General features: G+C 45.5%; 1 protein-coding gene across 4 annotated transcripts in view; it reads left to right on the forward strand.

The window, feature by feature from the left end:
- OMA1 (OMA1 zinc metallopeptidase) overlaps positions 1 to 23609 on the forward strand; it is an 87627-nt gene that overhangs the window by 62860 nt on the left and 1158 nt on the right. The window lies entirely within an intron of this gene.

Consider the following 23609-nt stretch of genomic DNA (forward strand, 5'->3'; position numbering starts at 1 on the left):
CTATTCCTCCTCCTAATACCAATGAGGGACCACTATTCCTCCTCCTAATACCAATGAGGGACCACTATTCCTCCTCCTAATACCAATGAGGGACCACTATTCCTCCTCCTAATACCAATGAGGGACCACTATTCTTCCTCCTAATACCAATGATAGGACGCTATTCCTCCTCCTAATACCAATGATAGGGCGCTATTCCTCCTCCTAATACCAATGATAGGGCGCTATTCCTCCTGCTAATACCAATGATAGAGCACTATTCCTCCTACTAATACCAATGAGGGACCACTATTCCTCCTCCTAATACCAATCATAGGGCGCTATTCCTCCTCCTAATACCAATGATAGGGCGCTATTCCTCCTCCTAATACCAATGATAGAGCACTATTCCTCCTACTAATACCAATGATAGACCACTATTCCTCCTACTAATACCAATGAGGGACCACTATTCTTTCTACTAATACCAATGATAGAGCACTATTCCTCCTCCTAATACCAATAATTGGCCACTATTCTTTCTACTAATACCAATGATGGAACACTATTCCTCCTGCTAATACCAATGATGGGCCACTATTCCTTCTATTAACACGAATGATGGGCCATGTCTCGTTCTATTACCAATGATGGGGCATTATTCCTTCTACTAATACCAATGATCGGACACTATACCTCTTTCTATGGCCACAGGTGCTATGTAATTTTTCTATTCCCTCTGATTATCAAGCCTGAGAAATTGTTTACTTCCCCAGACGCTGTGACATTTTCTACTCCCACTGGCCACAAAGGCCCCCCTTTGTCAGCCATGTGATGAAGGCAATAAAACCATTTGGACACCATCTTGTTCATCCATGGTGTGCTGGCAAATGGTGTGCTGGCAAATATCTGCATTGGTACTTTAAACCTGTTTCCGTTGCTGCAGCACCCAAATCCTTTTGAAGCTTTATACAGGAACTTGTGCGATGGGAATGTGGAGTTAACCTTGAAAAAGAAGTCTCGCTTTTTTTATTTATTTTTTATGTTTCTTGTAAGTAGTAGTGTGTAGTGTTTTGTCTTGTTTTGTCTTGTCTTGTTATGTACTGTCTGAAGCTGACCATACACTGTACAGATTTTGTCCAGTTCCTAATGGTTCCTGGTAGCCCCTTCCCATAGCTCCCAACTATCCCTGCTAAAAATAATGGCGCCTTACCCCAGTGTGAAGGGGGCTTAAAGCGGGAGTTCACCCAATTCGTTTTTTTTTTCTATTTTCCCCTTAGCTTCCTGCTCGTTTTGTCTAGGGGAATCGGCTATTTGTTTTAAAATATGATCCGTACTTACACGTTTAAGAGATGCATCTCCTCCGCCGCTTCCGGGTATGGGCTGCGGGACTGGGCGTTCCTTCTTGATTGACAGTATTCCGAGAGGCTTCCGACGGTCGCATCCATCGCGTCACGAGTAGCCGAAAGAAGCCGAACGTCGGTGCGGCTCTATACTGCGCCTGCGCACCGACGTTCGGCTTCTTTCGGAAAATCGTGACGCGATGGATGCGACCGTCGGAAGCCTCTCGGAAGACTGTCAATCAAGAAGGAACGCCCAGTCCCGCAGCCCATACCCGGAAGCGGCGGAGGAGATGCATCTCTTAAACGTGTAAGTACGGATCATATTTTAAAACAAATAGCCGATTCCCCTAGAGAAAACGAGCAGGAAGCTAAGGGGAAAAAGTGTAATGTGCGGGTGAACCTCCGCTTTAACTGTGTTTACAGCATCTCCACGCAGGGATGTAGTCCCAAGGAAGGGGGCGAGCACGCTGACTAACCCCCAGAGCGGCTCACATGATGGGGGCAAGCTTACTGAGGAGGAACAGGAAGTGAGAAATTCAGACAAAGGAGAAAAAAATTTAGAAGGGAAGTTGAAGGAAAAGATAAGTGAACCAACAATGCACTAGCTTAAAGCAGAGTTTGACAAATTTTGCTTGGAATCTAGGAGGCAGCTAAAAAAGTTAAAAGCCAGAAACGCGCCCCGTCCCGCCGAGCTCGCACACAGAAGCGAACGCATAAGTGAGTAGCGCCCACATATGAAAGCGGTGTTCAAACCACACATGTGAGGTATCACCGCGATTGGTAGAGCGCAAGAAATAATTCTAGTCCTAGACCTCCTTTGTAACTCGAAACATACAACCTGTAGAATTTTTTTAAACATTGCCTATGGAGATTTTGAAGGGTAAAAGTTTGTCGCCATTCCATGAGCGGGCGCAATTTTGAAGCGTGACATGTTTGGTATCAATTTACTCGATGTAACATTATCTTTCACGATATAAAACAAAATTAGGCTAACTTCACTGGTGTCTTATTTTTTTATAAAAAAAAAAAAAATCCCAAAAAAGTGCGCTTGTAAGACTTCTGCGCAAATACAGGGTCACGGAAGGTATTGCAACGACCGCCATTTTATTCTACAGGGTGTTAGAATGAAAAATATATATAACGTTTTGGGGTTCTAATTAGAGGGAAGGAGATGGCAGTGAAAACACAGGGGAAGCTCCATTAGCATTGCTGGTTGTCTTGTCATACCATCGGTCACCACAAGATGGTGCCAGATTACAGAAGGAAGCATAGGCCTGCAGAAGGCCGCAAAGCCGCAGCCTCAATTGCCGGCCGGCGCGGCCCGACGCGATTGCACGGCGGGGAGATGGGGGCGCACGCAGACACACGATGGGGTATCCTATGCTTCGTTCCCCAGGTGCCAGGTCTCTAATTCTAGTCGCAATTGCGACCTGGCGCCTGGACTTCAACGAACCCTGGCTTAAAGGAAAATAAAAAATGAACCTTTACATCCCCTTTCAGGCTCTTTGGGCCTGATCCACAAAAGGGATACGCCGGCGTATCTATTGATACGCCGTCGTATCCCTGTTTCTATCTATGGAACTGATCCACAGAATCAGTTTCACATAGATAGGCAGAAGATCCGACATGTGTAAGGGACTTACACTGTCGGATCTTAGGATGCAGTACCGCCGCCGCCGCTGGGGGCATTTCTCGTCGAAATCCAGCGTCGGGTATGCAAATTAAAACTTACGGAGATCCACAAAGCTTTTTCGCTTCGTTTTTTCTCCGTAAGTATTAGTTTGCCGTCGCAAAATTAGGGCTGCTTTTACAAAGTGTAAACTGTTTACACCTTGTAAAAGTACACCCTTCTATCCCGCGTCGCTGTCATTTTTTTTAAAAAAAAATTTTTTCCCGCCGCAACTTTTTTTTTTTACGCCCGTCGCGATTCTCAAAACCCGGCGCAACGTAAATCCGCGCAAAGCACATCGGGAAAATAACGTCGGGAGCATGCGCAGTACCTCCGGCGCGGGAGCGCGCCTAATTTAAATGGGACTCGCCCCATTAGATTGGGCACGCCTTGCGCTGGACAAATTTAAGTTACACCGCTGCAAATTTCCAGGTAAGTGCTTTGTGGATCGGGCACTAACTTGGGAAATTTGCGGCGGTGTAACTTAAATGGGAAAAGTTAAGTTGCGCCGCCTGGCTGTGGATCTGGCCCTTTGTAACTAGACTTCAAGTTGTGTGGCGACCATGTGAGCAGAGTTATGGGATATCTGAGAGGTCCTGTACGGAGTACTAGCATTGCTTGATATTGCAATTGAATGGTCATTTTGAATAATGCTCAATTATTAAATTGTTTTCATTTATATTTTACTTTCACTCTAGTTGGTGCTTTTCTTTGTCAGTAGAAAGATCACATTTTGTTGGCATTTCCCATAACAGGCACCACACTTTCAGCCATCTTCTGCCATGCTGCACAGATCCTCCTGTAGGGTTCCAATAGTCAGACTGCCAGCACAGGCCTTTCCCTATCCCAGACATGGGACCCCTACCTGCCTCGTATACATTGTGCCCAAGTGTCTGCGGTGAGGTTGGCTCTCATTGGCTTCACAAGGCAGCTCTCTATCTGTACCGGCCAGCCAATCATTCTACGCCGTCTTGGCTAATGCGTCGGAGGGCAGCCTTCACAGATATTAACGAGCCGCTTTTCCTCTCTTTTTCTCCTTTTGTGCACAATTGATTTTTTTTTTTAAACCACTTTGAGATTTGTTTAGTGACTTTTATTTTTACGTAATTAAAAAATTGTTAATAACCTTCATCATGTGGTGAACCCAGCAAGAAGTCTGTGGACTCCGAGCGCAGAATTCTCACTAGCCTCAAAAACCACCTTGCTATTATTTTCTGGCCATTTTCAAGGCCAACCAGCAAAGTATTGTTAAAAGGCATGGGTAGCTGTGCACTGCCATGGGCAAAAAACATAAAAAAATATATATTTAATTTAGCACGGAGATGGTCTTTTCATGCCGCTTAAAGGGCAACATTGAAAATACACAAACGTACGACATGGGAATGCTTTAAATCTGCACATGGTGTTACTTAACCACTTCAGACCCGGACCAAAATGCAGGTAAAACACCAGGCCCCTTTTTGCGATTCGGCACTGCGTTGCTTTAACTGACAATTGCGCGGTCGTGCGACGTGGCTCCCAAACAAAATTGGCATCCTTTTTTTCCAACAAATAGAGCTTTCTTTTGGTGGTATTTGATCACCTCTGCGGTTTTTATTTTTTGCGCTATAAACAAAAATAGAGCGACAATTTTTAAAAAAATGCAATATTTTTTACTTTTTGCTATAATAAATATCCCCCAAAAACATATATAAAAAAAATGTTTTCCTCAGTTTAGGCCGATACGTATTCTTCTACATATTTTGGTAAAAAAAAATCGCAATAAGCGTTCATCGATTGGTTTGCACAAAATTTATAGCGTTTACAAAATAGGGGACAGTTTTATTGCATTTTTATTATTTATTATCTTTTTACTACTAATGGCCGCTATCAGCGATTTTTTTCGTGACTGACATTATGGCGGACACTTCGGACGTTTTTGACACATTTTTGGGACCATTGTCATTTTCACAGCAAAAAATGCATTTAAGATGCATTGTTTATTGTGAAAATGACAGTTGCAGTTTGGGAGTTAACCACAAGGGGGCGCTGAAGGGGTTATGTGTTCCCTGAAGTGTGTTTACAACTGTAGGGGTGTGTGGCTGTAGGTCTGACGTCATTGATTGTGCGTTCCTATATTAGGGAACACACAATCAATGACAGCGCCACAGTGAAGAACGGGGAAGGTGTGTTTACACGCGGCTCTCCCTGTTCTTCAGCTCCGGGGACCGATCGCGGGACTGTAGCGGCGATCAGGTCCCGCGGCCGAGGTCACGGAGCTTCAGACCGGGTCGCGGGAGCGAGCCGCGGGCACGCGGCCGCGACCCACCGCTGGGCTTTATACAATCACATACAGGTACGTGATTGTGCCCAGCGGTGCTATTCTGCCGACGTATATCATCGTTAGGCGGTCCTTAAGTGGTTAACAGTTTAGGATTAAAAAAACTGATAAAAAAAAATTGGGATTTTCCTAAAAACTCCACATTGATAGTTTTTCAGGCATGCAGTTTGGGTGGCCAGAAATTGGAGGACAGCAAGCATGCGTTCCCATCCTCCCCTTCTTCTTCCCGTACCAGACCAGGCCACATGCCCTTCAACATTAGGAGGGGTGCCTTGCAAGGCACCCTTGTAACAATATTATGGGACATGGATCGCTTCCTCACCTTCGTTGCTCCAAGACGAGGTGGGAGTAATATAGGGAGGGGGGAATTATGGTAGAATCTGGAAACCCCTTTGAGTAAAGCCCCCCCCCCCCTAGATATCCAACCCATTTAAGGGGAATGAGTATAGGGCAGTGGCGGACTGACCATTCGGGTACGAGGGTCCCATGCCACTTGGGGGGGGGGGGGTGGCCATCAGGGTTCCCAGCCTCAGTAAAACCAGGGAGAGTATGTAAAAACCTTTTTTATTTTTATTTTTGTTTTTTTACATCTGTCCCTGAAATGTCCCTTACCAACATCCTTTTGGTCTAAAAATGCCAAGATTATAGCTGCCCTCCTCTCCAGTACCTTCTCAGTGAGTGAGGGAGTGAGAAACTTGTAAAGCGCAACACACGCGAACTGAATCGCCTCTGGGCGCTGTATCCATTTCATGGGTAAGGAACCCCTTGACCTCAGAAGAGATGGGTTTTGATCTTTCTCCTGAAGGCCAAGTGGTCCGACTCCAGTCGGATGGTGTGTGTATGTGTATTCTGTGTGTATGTATACTGTGTGTGTGTGTATATTGTGTGTCTGTGTGTATATACTGTGTGTGTGTGTATACTGTGTGGCCCCATAATCTCCAATTGCCCGGGAGCCCCATAATCTCCTATTGCCCGGGAGCCCCATAATCTCCTATTGCCCGAGGGCCCCATAATCACTTATTGTCTGGGGGCCCCATAATCTCCTATTGCCCGGGGGCCCCATGAGTTGTCAGTCCGCCCCTGGTATAGGGGTACATTAGATCCCCTTACCCATTCCACCAAATGCTTAAAGTGTAATAAAAAATCTGTCTAGTTACTGTTTTTCCGTCCACTACACTCTGGTCATGTGATGCAGCATCTCTGGCCCAGGGAGCACTCACCAACGGCTGTGTATTTTTGGGAGCTGTGACATCACCTATAGCTTAATTTGGACAAGCCGTTGCCAACGCTGCCTCCTCTCCCCTGCAGTAGCCTTTAACTCACACAGGGGAGCCGGAGCTGTGGAATCATATGAACAGACTGGAGCGGGTTAAAAAAGGTAATTGCATATATCTCTTTTTTATACATGTGTCAGGACCCGGATCTAAACCTGTGATGTGTATCTGGCGATGTCTCTTCTTACTGAGCCACCTGGGATGATGGACATTCCCTCGGATAATCTTTATTTGTAACTTATTTCTTGTGAACTTTGAACTTTTTGCTCCTCTCATGAACTTCCTACTTAAGCCATGCCTTTGCACTTACTGTTTGTCAGATCATTGTGCTCTCTCCAGCCAATATCTCGCTCTGGTCACTCTTGCTGCTGTCCGTATCTTTGCTACCACACATTACTGACCTTTGGCTTGTTCCTTGACTACATTTCTGCTTGATCCCAACCTGTAACCACTTGTTACTAACCTTTGGCTTGTTTACTGACTACACTTCTGCTTATTCCTACCTGCTACAGTATATCTGGCACTGGATCCCCGCTTGCTCATCTCCTGGTGAGGTGATCCTGAGGACCACGACCTGGTACTAACGAGCAGCAAGCCCATCTCCACCATCAGGAGCTCTGGTGAACACCAGTTTGCACTTAGACCCCACACCTCGGGTGAGCCTACGTCATCCGCCAGGGTGATCTGCTCGTGTATATATCCTGCTGGTTGGTTGGAATCTCTCAAGTTATCGTTATGCTTTTCTTCCCCTTTTGATATATGAAACACCTTAGAAAAAGTCCTTTAATTACATTATGAAAACTATTTTTTAAATGCTATTTATTTCCCCTAAACTAATCCAGTACCAATCACTTTGTTCATTGACGTAACTCCATTGTCCATCACGTTGTCCAACGACACTGGTCTTTAATGGCAGTCCTTGAACAGATTTAGTCAATTTCCAAATTTGGTCAACAATGTCACCCTGGATCCCTCCCTGTCTGTTTCTATTACACAGGAATTTGTGTGAGGGAATGGCCACATTCGTTTGGCGGGTCTGCAATCCATGAACAGACTGAGTTCACCTTGAAACCACGTCCAACCCAAATCCAAATCTTGGCCATAAGAGCAGGAATAATCTCGATCTCGTTTGGTGGGTCTGCAATCTATGAACCTACTGGGTTCACCTTGAACCCTCGTCCAACCCAAATCTTATCCATAAGAGCAGGAATAATCTCTAGAGAAAATTGAGTACTGTCCGTGATATAGAAATAATAAATTCCGATATAAAGCAGCTTATGAAAACTCACGTGTTGCTGAAATTTGAAGATTGGCTACTTTTTGCATATCCAAGCCAGCAGAAGAAACAATGTGAACATGGTTCCTGCAGCACATGAAAAATGTAATGCTGGCAAAGCTTTCCTCCTCGCCGGTCTCCAACAGGTCATGTCGCCACCTCATCGTCACGTACAATGCAGGACCAATTCAAAAACCAATCTTTTGCCTCTCAAACATCTTATTTGACCAGCTAGGCAAACGGTCTAATAACAACGCACAAACATCTCGTTCTCAAATTTGTGTGAGGGAACGGTCTGCAATCCATGAACAGACTGGGTTCGCCTTGAACCCTCATCCAACCTGAATCCAAATCTTATCCATAAGAGCAGGAATAATCTCTATCTCGTTTTGCAGGTCTTCAAACCATGAACAGACTGGGTTCACCTTGAACCCACGTCCAACCCAAATCTTGTGTGAGGGAACGGCCTGCATTAGTTTGACGGGTCTGAAATCCACAAATAGACTGGGTTTGCCTTGAATCCTCGTCCAACCTGAATCCAAATTCTATCCATAAAAGCAGGAATAATCTCTATCTCGTTTGGCGGGTCTGCAATCCACAAACAGACTGGGATCCCCTTAAACCCATGTCCAATCCAAATCTTATCCATTAGAGCAGGAATAATCTCTATCTCGTTTGGCAGGTCTGCAATCCATGAACCTACTGGGTTCACTTCGAACCCACGTCCAACCTGAATCCAAATCTTATCCAGAAGAGCAGGAATAATCGCTATCTCGTTTAGCGGGTCTGCAATCCATGAATATAAAATAGAAAGAACAGTGCGCATACCTCAAAAAAATGTGAACCAAATAAAGCTGCGACTCAAAATGTTATACAACATAAATAGTACAAAGAAAGAAGAAGGAGTCGCGCTAAACAAATTGAAATATCCTAGTGAAAAAATATTTTGAAAAAACAGTCTGTGATAATAAATGCAAAAATGCAGTACAAAAAATAGTTTGAAGAACCAAACTTTTCTTGCAAAGTATAAACGGTGCTCAATCCGTATAATATCGGAGACTACTCCTGCATTAGATGAAATAATAAGCAGGTCACCCAAAACGACAATGCTGCCCCTTACCGGAAACAATGATCCCAATGGATCAAGTCATGCAGGAATGATCGCAATGTGGAAATGGATGTAGCACGCCACCTGACGGGTTCCTCAGTAACCACCGATTACGTCACAGAGCATCCAAAGAAAAAAACTCATAGTGTAAAACCATAAATCAAAACACACATAGGACTACACCCAGTGGTTAACTGACGGACAATGTGAAAAAATCTGGACCACCACCACCACACACACTGACCCTTACCGGAACATTAGATCCCAGTGAGGATCAAACAAGGCAGAGAAAATACACTCCAACATGGGGGATAGAGCGATCCCGGAAGTGAGGATCCACGAGGTCACCAATAAAGTTGTGGAATGGCCATAAATAAAGAAAAACTGGAAAGGATTAAACCAGAAATAATCTGGCCAACATCTTTACCTGGTCTTCTAGTGGGTTTTATCATCTTCAGCCATCTTGATTGGCCAAACTGCCATGGCGTGATTCCCATACATGTAAGCAGGAAGGTAAGAAGCATATGTTCCTTATTCACAGCCAGGAAGCACGCATGGCAGGTCCCATGAATATACTGAATATACTGAATATATATATACTGGGTTCGCCTTAAACCCTCGTCCAACCCGAATCCAAATCCTATCCATAAGAGCAGGAATAATCTCTATCTCGTTTGGCGAGTCTGCAATCCATAAACAGACTGGGTTCACCTTGAAGCCTTGTCCAACCCGAATCCAAATCTTTTCTATAAGAGCAGGAATAATCTCTAGAGAAAATTGAGTACTGTCCGTGATATAGAAATAATAAATTCCGATATAAAGCAGCTTAAAACTGTTGCTGAAATTTGAAGATTGGCTACTTTTTGCATATCCAAGCCAGCAGAAGAAAAAATGTGAAGGTGGTTCCTGCAGCACATGAAAAATGTAATGCTGGCAAAGCTTTCCTCCTCGCCGGTCTTCAACAGGTCATGTCACCACCTCATCGTCACGTACAATGCAGGACCAATTCAAAAACTCATCTTTTGCTTCTCAAACATCTTATTTGGCCAGCTAGGCAAACGGTCTAATAACGACGCACAAACAATCTCGTTCCTTTGAGTGGTTTTCCTTGTGGCTGAAGCGAGTAATGCCTGTGAATACAGATATAATTGGATGTCCATGTGGATCTGCTTCGACTGATCTGACTCAGTCCGTACTCTTGCAATGTGCGCCCGCATGTAAATATATTGCTTGCAGATGCCGCTAATCTCGATGGTCGCAGACCGTCACACTCCTTCTGCTCGCTGAGCTTAAATGTGTGCAAATATTCACGCTCCGCTGTTACATTATACGATTTCGAGATGAATTTTCAATACCGGCTATTAGGAATCTTAAAGGACAACCTCGGGCTAGTATGGGAAAGCTCCCTTCAGTTCATGTAGAAGTCCTTTCACAATTGTGAAAGCAATTTTTTAATGCAGTCAGTGTTATTTACTGCAATCTTTCTTTATAACTGAGCGAAATTATTTCTTAAAACTACTGCCGGGTTTAAATAATTGTGATAGCTGCAACGTGCTTCCATGTCTTTTTATACATACTGGCCCAGATTCACAGAGAGCGGGCGCACATTACGCCTCCGTAGCGCAAACAATGTACGCTACGCCAACGCAGCGCAGAGAGGCAAGCATGGAATTCACCAAGCCAGTGCTCCCAAGGCTGCGATGGGTTTCGAAGGCGTACGCCGGCGTAGGTGGAAGTGGGCGTGAGCCATGCAAATGAGGCGTGACCCCATGCAAATGATAGGCCGAGCGCCAGACAGATACGTATCACGAACTGCGCATGCGCCGAGACGTGGACGCATCCCCATGCGCATGCTCACAACCACGTCGGAACAACTGCCTAAACTACGCCGGATCACTGCGTACAGAACTGGGTTCACCTTGAAGCCTTGTCCAACCCAAATCCAAATCTTTTCTATAAGAGCAGGAATAATCTCTCTAGAGAAAATTGAGTACTGTCCATGATATAGAAATAAAATCCGATATAAAGCAGCTTATGAAAACTCACGAGTTGCTGAAAGTATCCTACGCCCAGCCAGTTTAGCTTGGGATAGTCACCCGGGCCGAAATGAATGCCAAGGTCTCGAATTTCTGGTACGGACGTGGGGAGCACGTCCAGAAGGGGGGAACTGATCCCCCTCCTTCCTCATCCAAAAAACTTCACTCTTGTCCCAATTGACCAGCTACGCCCAGCCAGACACGTTCAACGTAAAAATACGCCGGCTTGTGTTCCCTGGTGCAGACCTTTGCATGTCTGCTGCTGGGTTACACCTCCTTTATGGGGAATAAGTTTACGCCGGACGTACAACTTGCGCGCACTGCGTCGGGCGCACGTATGTTCGTGAATCGCCGTATTTCACTCATTTGCATATTTGAATGGCTAATCAATGGAAGCGCCACCATGCGTAAAGCCTAAATGTGCGCCCACCCTACGCCGGCGTAGGCAAGTTACGTCGGCGGGATGAAGCTTGTTTTTAGGCGCATCTTAGTTTGTGGGTCCGGCGCACAGATACGACGGCGCACATTTGCACTTACGTCGGCTGTATCTTGTTATACGTCGGCGTAAGTGCTTTGTGAATCTGGGCCACTCTCTTTATTGTTCTGAATTTCAAATTGCAAGAGCTCCAGTTAGCTAATTTTGGATTTAAACAGACTAAATAACATTATCGCTAAAGTGGTCCTAAAGTTAAAGCGGAGGTCCACACAAAAATGGAACCTCCGCTGTCTGGATTCCTCCCCCCCTCCGGTGTCGCATTTGGCAGCTTTCAGCAGGGGGGAGCAGATACCTGTCTAAGACGGGTACTTGCACCCACTTTCGGGCATAGACCCCCGCATTATCTGTGGGAGTCTACGCTACGTCCGCCCCCCCCCCCCCCCGTGCTGTCCCAGAAGACAGCAGGGATCAGTGGCATTGCACAGCGCGACTCGTGCATGCGCACTAGGGAATCGGGAAGTAAAGCCACAAGGCCGAAGATGGCGGCGCCATTGATGCCCCCCGCTGAGACCACCGCCTGTGGAAAATCGTGACGCGCTGTATGCGACCGTCGGAAGCCTGTCAATCAAATAGGAACGCCCAGTACCCATACCCGGAAGCGGCGGAGAACATCTCTCTCTAAAATGGTAAGTACGGCTTTGATTTAAAAAAAAAACACCCGATTCCCCTTCACAAAATGAGCATCAATCTAATGTTAAAAATTGAGTTTTTGGGTGAAGCTCCACTTTATCATTGGCTGCGCCATCTTTTTGGTGGATTATCGTAACGGCTGAAAACGCCTTACGTAAATGGCGTATCTTTACTGCGACGGGCAAGCGTACGTTCGTGAATAGGCGTATCTCGCTGATTTACGCATTCTATGTGTAAATCAGCGTACACGCCCCTAGCGGCCAGCGTAAACAGACAGCTAAGATACGCCGGCGGTCGTATCTTAGCTACATTTAAGCGTATCTCAATTTGAGAATACGCTTAAATATACGACGGCGTAGATTCGGAGTTACGACGGCGTATCTACTTATACACCATCGTATCTCTACGTGAATCTGACTATAAGACTAAAACTAAATCAAAATTTGCTGCCAAAATGAACACTGCTTCTGTATGTTTTTTGCGGGGGCCATTTGGCAATGTCACCCTGTCGTATGTTACCGTGCAGCCCAAATCACCGCAGTGCAAAAAAAGGGTCGTGCACATTTTTCTTTCATCCGTTGCGGTGCATTGGCAGCCCATTCATAATAAATGAGAATGCCTTAACGGAACGCATACTATACCGTACATTATTGCATGTCTATTGCGTATTTACTAACAGAGCGCAGGAGGACAAGAGAACCTGTCACTTTTCTCAGAATGGTCCAAATAACACACGCCTCTTTATTAACCAATCAAATTTTATTTGTAGTAGAGGCAAGAAAGCGGACATCTGTTGCTCCCCGCAATGCCTCTGTTGCCTTTCCCACTAGTTTTGTGTAAACGAGCCGAGCGCGTCTGCCAAGACTTGGTTGGATGCCAAATGAAATCTCTTTTTGTCTTCTACTTCATCTAACCTTTATGTCTGGTACCCTCCCTTCTCATTTTCCATCATACTTGTGTCACATCAATCACATCTCACAGCGGCTCCCTGAAAGAAACATTCATGGCGTTTTCCTGTATTCCTCTCTCAGAGTCTTGATGCGCTACGCAGAAAACCTTTTAATCCCGTCTTTTTGGAGACAGAGCTCTGCATCTTTCATGTCTCGAAAATGCTAGGCAGGCCTGCCAGCTCGGTTGTCTTGGTATTCGTTAAACATAGACCCGTCTCTTGGCAACCCGAAAGTTCCCAAAATAGTTGTCGGAGAGACGATGTTTTCTGGGGTCGCTTCCGTCTCTTAATTTGGGAACATTGCACGTTTTTATAGTATTTTTATCTGCTTTTAACCACTTCAGCCCCGGACCATTTGGCTGCCCAAAGACTTGACCACTTTTTACAATTTGGCACTGCGCTGCATTAACTGGTAATTGTGCAGCCGTGCGACGTGGCTCCCAAAGTCCTTCTTTTTTTCCCACAAATAGAGCTTTCTTTTGGTGGTATTTGATAATGCGGTTTTTATTTTTTGCACTAAAAACAAAAAAAAAGAGCGACAATTTAAAACAATTCAATATTTTAAATTTTTTGATATAATAAATATCCCCCCCCAAAAAAATAAACATATATATATAAAAACTAAGGGCCAGATTCACAGTCGAGATACGACGGAGTATCTCTATCTTCATAGAATCAGTTACGCATAGATATCCAGAAGATCCGACAGGTGTAATTGTTTTACACTGTCGGATCTTAGGATGCAATACCGCGGCCGCCGCTGGGGGGAGTTTGCGTCGTAAACCAGCGTCGGGTATGCAAATTAGCAGTTACGGCGATCCACAACGGATTTTCGCGTTCGCTACGTCGCTGCTAGTCTAGTTTCCCGTCGCAAAGTTAGTCGTCGTTTTAGGTGCCCTAACTTTAGACAGCACACGTATGTGCTGTTTAAAGTATGGCCGTCGTTCCCGCGTCGAAATTTAAAAATTCACGTAGTTTGCGTAAGACGTCCGGGAATACGGAAGTACGCTACGCACGTCGCCGTTCGGAAAAATGACGTCACTTCGCGCAAAGCACGGCGGGAATTTCGAAACGGAGCATGCGCAGTAGGTCCGGTGCGGGAACGCGCCTAATTTAAATAGCACACGCCCATTTAAATTACGCGTGCTTACGCCGGAGGCCGCCAGCGTAGGTTTTCATTGCAAGTGCTTTGTGAATCAGGCACTTGCGATGAAAACTTGTGATGGTGTAACGTATCTACGATACGTTACGCCACCGCAATTCTACCTGAATCTTGCCCTAACTTTTTCCTCAGTTTAGGCCGATACGTATTTTTCTACATATTATTGGTAAACAAAAAATCGTAATAAGCGTATATTGATTGGTTTGCGCAAAAGTTATAGCGTCTACAAAATAGGGGGTCGTTTTATGGCATCTTTATTATTATTATTATTTTTTACTAGTTATGGCGGCGATCTGCGATTTTTATCGTGACTGCGACATTATGGCGGACACATCGGACACTTTTGATGCTATTTTGGGAACATTCACATTTATACAGTGATCAGCTCTATAAATATGCTCTGATTACTTTATAAATGTGACTGGCGGGGAAGGGGTTAAGTGTGTCCTAGGGAGTGATTCTAACTGTAAGGGTGTGGCTTGCTGTGACACATCACTGATCGCTTCTCCCGATGAGAGGGAGCAGACGATCAGTGTTCTGTCACTAGGCAGAACAGGGAGATGTCTTGTTTACATAGACATCTCCCCTGTTCTGCCGCTCGGTGACCCGATCGCGGGACACCGGCGGACATCGAGTCTGCGGGTCCCGTGGGCACGAAGAACACGGCAGGCGCACGCCCGCTAGGTGGCAGAATCAAAGCAATGTGTGTATATATACACAAGGAAAATAATTTGAAAATACATGGAAGGGAGAGGAACAAAGAAAAAGGGGGAGAAAGAACAAGAAAGATGACTAGAGAGGGGGATGGGGGGAAAAAAAAGAAGAAATTAGCATTGAGAGAGATAAAAGGGAAAAAGGACAACAAAGAGAAAGAGTGGTACATTCTTAAAAAAAAAAAATGTTTTGCCTAAAATTAATGTCTGCAAGGTAGACAGACAGAATACTGTAATGATTCTGTTAAAAAACGAGTAAATACCTATTAATTCCTTCATCTATATCACCTCCGGCGTTCTGGTTTCTGTTCTCTCATTCACTTCCTGGTTTGCGGCGCTCGTTCATGTAAGAACTACATTTCCCAGTATGAATTGCGGCACGCCCAGTAATTCACACCTCCTTGAAGTCTCTAACATGTAGAGAGCGTCCTGCCGCACAGATGTAGTTCCCAGGAGGGGGTGAGCACGTTACTGACCACCGCAGTAAAGCCTCCCTTCACGGTGGTGAGTAACAATCAGACAAGCAGGAAGTGAACAGAACAGAGAAGAAATAGAGCAACTTCTGAGCAAAAACGAAGAATGAGGAAGTGAAAAGAGGAATGTCTGCAGGTAAAGGATGCTTATTATGAAAAAAATATGTTTTCCTTTACAACCCCTTTAATGTCTGTGGGTTAGGGGCGCAAATTACTTGTCTTGCCTTGGGTGCTGACCAGTGACGGTGCGTCCATAGTGAGCACAGCAGCGCCGCCCCCTCTCTCCTGCGACTGTCACTCAAGTCAACAATACTACATACATACATGCATTGCATGAATAACAGCGGCTGATTGGTTTTTGGAAGTGTCTCTCATAGGCTTCCCAATTACAGCCTGTCGGCTTCCAAATAGTTAACCAGGGGACGCACGGGCTGTGCATTCCCTGGTTAACACTGACAGGCGTCTCAGCCAATCGGGTTCACCGGGTCTGGTTACCGGTAACCCGGTTAGCTGAAGCGACATCGAGGGCGGGAGAAGACATCAAGGACGGAAGAAGAGATGAGGGAGCGTGGAGGAGGGCGGCGCTGGGGACAAACTGGCTGTATTTGAGGGGGCAAACTGGTGGCGTTTGATGGGCACAGTGGCTGCTTTTAATGGGCACATTGGCGGCAATTAATGTGTTTTTTTATTTTTCAGTTTGTTTGCGCCCCCCCTATAAATGTGAGCACCAGCCACTGATGCTGACAACCCACACTACGAAAATATTTTTACTGTTAACCACTTCATTACTGGGCACTTAAACCCCCTTCGTGCCCAGACCAATTTTCAGCTTTCAGCGCTGATGCATTTTGAATGACAATTGTGTGGTCATACAACACTGTACCCAAATTATTTTTTTTATCATTTTTTTTCCCACAAATAGAGCTTTCTTTTGGTGGTACTTGATCATCTCTGCGATTTTTATTTTTTGCGCTAGAAACAAAAAAAGACAGAAAATTTGGAAAAAAAACACAATATTTTTTACTTTTTGTCCCAATTTTTTTTTTAAAAATATATATTTTTCCTTGGTTTAGGCCGATACATATTCTTCTACATATTTTTGTTTAAAAAAAAAAAAATCGCAATAAGCGTATTTGATCGGTTTGCGCAAAAGTTATAGCGTCTACAAAATAGGGGATAGATTTATGATTTATTTTTTATTAGTAATGGCGGCGATCTGCGTTTTTTTTTTTTGTCACATATCGGACACTTTTGACACAAATTTGGAACCATTCACATTTATACAGCGATCAGTGTTATAAAAATGCACTAATTACTGTATAAATGTGACTGGCAGGAAAGGGGTTAACACTAGGGGGTGAGGAAGGGGTTAAATGTATTCCCTGGGTGTGTTCTAACTGTGTGGGGGGAGGGGGACTGACTGGGGGAGGTGACCGATGCTGTGTCCCTATGTACAAGGGACACAGATCGGTCTCCTCTCTCCCTGACAGGATGTGGAGCTCTGTGTTTACACCCCATCATTACACACAGAGCTCCACGTCCCTGCTGTCACCGCCGATCGCGTGTACCCGGCGGACATCACCGCCGCTAGGTACACGCATCGGCTTCCCAGCGATGCGCCGGCACAGTGTTTACCCGCTGCGCGCCCCCTAGCGGCGCGCGGGTAATGCACACAAAAAGACGTCCACTCCGCACTTGAGAGCCGCGCTGTGGACGTCATTTGTCTATAGCGCGGATCTCAAGTAGTTAAGGGTCCCCGCAACTTGGGAAATGTTGTCAATTGGTCACGCCACTAGAAAGGTTGAGAACCACTGGCATAGACCTTACTGCTGGCACAATCTCCCTGATGGCTGATATGATGTTCCTGACAGAGGGGTATCAGGATGTTGTGGTAGAATGTGGTGGAGTAGGCCCCAATGTGCCTGGTGTTGCAGAGGCACCTGCGGAAAAGCTGCGTATTGCAATATTTCTAACTGCAAAGAAAGGAATATCCCGACCAGTTTGGTTGTGACAAATATTTATTGATAGCACCAATGACGCGTTTCGTATCAGTTTGACACTTCCTCAAATGAAAGGTCTGTAACAAACATTCTAAAGGGGCAGATTCACGTACCTGCGCGTAATCTTCCGCCGGGCGCAGCGTATCCAAGATACACTACGCCGCCGTAACTTATTTATTTTATTTTGAATCCACAAAGAATTCGCGCCGTAAGTTAAAGCGGCGTAGTGCATCTCCGGCGGCGTAAGGGCGCAGAATTCAAATGGATGTAATGGGGGCGTGTTTTATGTAAATACGTCGTGACCCGACGTAAACAACGTTAATTTTTAACTGCGCATGCGCCGTCCCTGGGGGTATACCAGTGCGCATGGTCGAAATTTAACCGGAACAAGCCAATGCTTACGACAGTGACGTCATTCTACGCAAATTCCTATTCGCGAACGACTTACGTAAAAAAATTCAAAATTGTACGCGGGAACGACAGCCATACTTAAAGCGGATCTCCACTCTAAAGTGAAGTCGCGCTGATCGGCACCCTCCCCCCCTCCGGTGTCACATTTGACACCTTTCAGGGGGGAGGGGGGTGCAGATACCTGTCTACAGACAGGTATCTGCACCCACTTCCGGCCCTACGATACGGGCAAAAGACGGGTTTTTTCCTTGCTTCCCATCCGTCCCCCGTTGTATGCTGGGAACACTCGGCTCCCAGCACACAGCGGGAGCCAATCGGCGGGCGCAGCGCGACTCGCGCATGCGCCGTAGGGAACCGGGCAGTGAAGCCGGAGCGCTTCACTTCCTGGTTCCCTCACCGTGGATGGAGGGGGGAGCAGCAGGGTGACGAGCGATCGGCTCGTCATCTGCTGCGATCGGCGCTGGACTCCAGGACAGGTAAGTGTCCTTATATTAAAAGTCAGCAGCTGCAGTATTTGTACCTGCTGGCTTTTAATATATTGTTTTAGTGGCACATCCGCTTTAAAATTCAGTACGCCTCATAACAGCAGCTTTAACTATACGCCGTAAAAAGCCAAACGCAAACGACGTAAAAAAATGCGCCGGCCGGACGTACGTTCGTGGATCGCCGTAAATAGCCAATTTGCATACTCGACGCGGATTTCGACGGAAACGCCACCTAGCGGCCGCCGAAAAATTGCATCTAAGATCTGACGGCGTACTAAGACGTACGCCTGTCGGATCGATCCCAGATGCCGTCGTATCTTGTTTTGTGGATACCAAACAAAGATACGACGCGGGAAATTTTAAATTACGCCGACGTATAAAGAGATACGCCGGCGTAATGCTTTTGTGGATCTGCCCCTAAAGCCTGTAATATATGACCGATCGAAGTTGAAAGCATTCAGATTATCTATTTCAATCTCTCCTACTACACTGAAAACATGCAATATTTCTAAAGAAAGGAATATCCCGACCAGTTTGGTTGTGACGAACATATATTGATTGATCGCACCAATGTTGCGTTTCGTATCAATTTGACACTTCCTCAAATGAAAGGTCTGTAACAAACATTCTAAAGCCTGTAATATACGACCGATCGAAGTTGAAAGCATTCAGATTATCTATTTCATTCTCTCCTACTACACTGAAAACATGAAATGGATGATCTGATTGGCAGCGAACTCTTCCTTCAGACACTTTGACGCGGAGGCCCAATCTGTTCACTGTAGCGATTGAGATGAAGATAACACACTCGATAGAGCTAGTTTGTACAGTTTAATGTGGCATGTCCTATTCGATAACAAAATTACAGGGACAAACCAACTCTCCCCCCCTCCCCCCCCTCTGCCTAGAGGGCATTTTGCTGTAAATTGTACGTTTAAGATGACACGGAGCTCCCCGGGGACCAGCGAATTGGGGATATTACATTTGTGGCTCATTCAAAGGACGCCGGTCATATTTTATTGCTCACAATATATGTTTTCCTGATTAACGCTCTCAGTGTTTATTAAACGCTATTAATGTGCTTTATCGCCACCTCTAACCGACGTGGCAGCGAGGATGAATTATCCCAGTCCATGGCGGTACAAAGCCACTGAAACATTGAAGGACAATTGTGTTTGTGCAATCGGCGGGTTTACAGTTCATTATGTATTGAGAATCTGGCAGAGGGCCTGAAATGTTACATTCGACTGCCTAAAACAAAGACCCGAAAACTGCTGTTTCAGGATGTTAATGGAATTCTGAAACTCCGCAACAAAAAACATTCTTTCCCTATTGTCCTTTGAAGGACTCGTATTAACGAATTGTGCGTTATACTGTCCCCTACAAGGTGCTTGATGTATTCGGAAAAAATGCATTGATAATATCCCAACGGGATGTCTAGGCCAGTGTTTTTCAACTCCAGTCCTCAAGGCACACCAACAGGTCATGTTTTCAGGATTTCCTTTAGATGAAACGGCTGTGGTGATTACTAAGGCAGTGAAACTGATCAAATCACCTGTGCAAAATAATGGAAAGCCTGAAAACATGACCTGTTGGTGTGCCTTGAGGACTGGAGTCGAAAAACACTGGTCTAGGCGATGGGTGGGCTGCTGCTGTTGTAAAATAAGGAACCGGAACGGTGGCCTTGGATTGGCAGAAATGGTATTTGAGTGTAAAAATCAGGGCACCACACTAAGGCCGCTTACACACGGGCTAGAATCTCATCAGGAGAAACACGTTGTGTAACAGGAGTCACTTTTGGGCACAGGTTGAGCCAGGAAATAAAGAGACATATATTGAATTGTTTTAACATGGACAGTAATCTACCATATATTCTTTAAATGTCTGTAAAGGATATTGTGACCCAACCAGTCAATACTGACTCTTTTCTATGATTAGCCCTGACTAGTGACATGCTAATTGAGTCAGGGCCTGGAAGACATTTCATTGTCCTTGTGTAAAGGTGTTAATCCAGGTCTGCTCCCAGACCTCTAATTATGTATGCTAAATACTGTTTATGTGTGGAATGTACCATATTTTCCGGCGTATAAGACGACTTTTTGGATGCAAAAAAATGCATCCAAAGTCGGGGGTCGTCTTATACGCCGGGTACGGTCTCCGTGCAGCTGCGATCGTTATAATTTCAAAGCTGCGCGCTGTCTTCTCAGCGCGTCCTCGCTGTCCTGTGATAGGCGGAACAGAAATCTTCCCAGCAGCGCCTCTGTTCTGTTTTCCGCCTATCACGGATGCCTTCTCATCCTCGGACGAGATGAGAAGGCATCCGTGATTGGCGGAACATAGAACAGAGGCGCTACTGGGAAAATTTGTGTTCTGCCAATCACAGGACACGCTGAGAAGACGGCGCGCGGCTTTGAAATCATGGACGCTCGCAGCAGATGGAGACTGTCACCGGCCTGCAAAACGTGAGTGATGGCACAGTGCGGGGGAAAGTGGGGGCATGTAATGTGATGGCACTGTGGGGGCATGCAATGTGATGGCACTGTGGGGGAAAGTAATGTGATGGCACTGTGGGGGAAAGTAATGTGATGGCACTTGTGTGGCATTTAATGTGATGGCATTTAATGTGATGGCATTTAATGTGATGGCACTGTGGGGGCATGTAATGTGATGGCACTGTGGGGGCATGTAATGTGATGGCACTGTGGGGGCAAGTAATGGCACAGTGGGGGCATGTAATGGCACAGTGGGGGCATGTAATGGCACAGTGGGGGCATGTAATGGCACAGTGGGGCTTGGAAAAAAGGGGGTAGTCTTATACAGTGAGTATATCCCAAACCCAAAATTTTTCCTGGAAAATTAGGGGGTCGTCTTATACGCCGGAAAATACGGTACTTGTCGGAGACAGAACGTCTGTCTGGGGATGTGGATTGGAAGGAGATCATTGTGTGATGTGTGGGTGGGGAGTTGATTGTTCCTTTAATGCCTTGTACTGTATATAAGACTGAAAGAAACCATTAAAGTTGTCATTACATTTGAAACCAGAAACACAGAGCTGTGTGTCTCGTGTCTGGGGGGAATTCTTATGGGTCGTGTTCGTTTGCCTGATTGTGGAGTGTCGATAAGCTGTCTTGGATGGGATGGAAGGTCGTAAACGGTGGTGACCGTTACACGTTGTTTTTCCCGACGAGATTCTTGGCAAGAATCTCTTGCCGCCCGAGTGTACACACAGACCTTTCAAAAGAACCGCAGTTCTCTTGAAAGGCAAGAACGCTGTGACGGCAACGAGTACGACGAGCATGCGCTCGTCACATCCGTCGCCGCCATCTTGCTTCACCCTACCTATGCCGTGGAAGCTACCGCGCATGGTCAAAGTCATTTTGAGCATGTGTGGGTTTCCACGGCGACAGGTAAGTATACACACTCTCGGGTTTCTCAACGGGAAACAGGCCGACAAGAATACAACAAACAAAAGTCACTGCCCCTACCTATGACTGGTCTATACAATAAGGAGCGCTGGAAAGGGCGCATATACATACAAAAACATGAAATATCCAGGCTCAAACTTACCGACCAATCGGCAACCAACCAAATTCACCTGTCTAACAGTGTGCGTTAAAAACAGAGGTTTAGTTGCACGCATTTGCAAATGCATGTGTAAGCTGCAGGCCCCGTCAAGGTGCTCTGTATACTGCAGTCCTAACTATAACATTGCATTTTAAGTCTCCTCAGTAGGAGCACATGACTTCTAATGGATGGATAAGGGGCAGGTGACTGGAGGTAGCCCAGCCCTCATTAAAGGGGCAGGAGCACACTTCACACTCAGCACATGGAAGCAAAGGTGCCAGTGTGCTGCCTGACCACAATGACATAAATACAACAAGAAAAAGTCACTGCCCCTACCTATGACTGGTCTATACAATAAGGCGCGCTGGAAAGGGCGCATATTCTTACAAAAACATGAAATATCCAGGCTCAAACTTACCGACCAATCAGCAACCAACCAAATTCACCTAAAATTTACGTTGTTTGTCGCCATTGCATGTGCAATTTTAAATTGTGACATGTTTGGTATCTATTTACTTGGTGTAACATCATCTTTTACAAAAACTGGGTTATGCATTGTGTTTTTTTGCATTAAAATTAAAAACAGTATTTTTTTTATTGTTTGAAAAACTGCTGACGTAAAAAAAATTGCAAAACCCAACAATTTATTATCTAGGGCCCCTGCTTTTAAAAATCTATAATGTTCGGGGGTTCCAAGTAATTTTCTAGCAAATCAAAAGAATAAATTATTTTTTTATATGTAAACAAAAAGTGCCAGAAAAGACCCGGTCTTCAAGGGGGGTTATATAGAATTGTAGTACAGTAAAACCTTGGATTGCGAACATAATTCGTTCCCGAAACATGCTTGTAATCCAAAGCACTTGTATATCAAAGTGAATTTCCCCATAAGAAATAATGGAAACTCAGATGATTCGTTCCACAACCATTTATTCATAAATCCTTCAGTTTATAGTCCATATAAAAAGATTATAGCGATGTGATTGGTTGTGTGACCATAAAATGTCCGTCCACAAATGGAAGCCTCCACAAGGGGATTAGAAGTCAAATCCAGCAGGAGCTCCAGAGTATAAAAGAGAAGAGAGGCGTCTCTAAGTGTAGCAACATGTTGCTAAATGTTGTACCTTCATTAACCACTTAACGACCGACCACATGTATATGTACGTCCACAGAATGGCACGTACAGGCAGATGGGCGTACATGTACGTCCCTGCCTTTTCGCAGGTCGGGGGTCCGATTGGGCCCCCCCTCCCCCCCCCCCCGGTACATGCGCCGGTCGGTTCTTCCGTGGGAGCGATCCGGGACGAGGGCACGGCTATTCGTTTTTAGCCACCCCCTCGCGATCGCTCCCCAGAGCTGAAGAACGGGGAGAACCGTATGTAAACACGGCTTCCCCGTGCTTCACTGTGGCGGCTGCATCGATCGAGTGATCCCTTTTATAGGGAGACACAATCGATGACATCAGACCTACAGCCACACCCCCCTACAGTTGTAAACACACACTAGGTAAAAACCATAACTCCTTCAGCGCCCCCTGTGGTTAACTCCCAAACTACGACTGTCATTTTTACAGTAAACAATGCAATTTAAATGCATTTTTTGCTATGAAAATGACAATGGTCCCAAAAATGTGTCAAAATTGTCCGATGTGTCCGCCATAATGTCGCAGTCACGAAAAAAATCGCTGATCGCCGCAATTAGTAGTAAAAAAAAAAAAATGAATA

This window comes from Rana temporaria, chromosome 7 (assembly GCF_905171775.1).
Source record: "Rana temporaria chromosome 7, aRanTem1.1, whole genome shotgun sequence".
Classification (NCBI taxonomy): domain Eukaryota; kingdom Metazoa; phylum Chordata; class Amphibia; order Anura; family Ranidae; genus Rana; species Rana temporaria.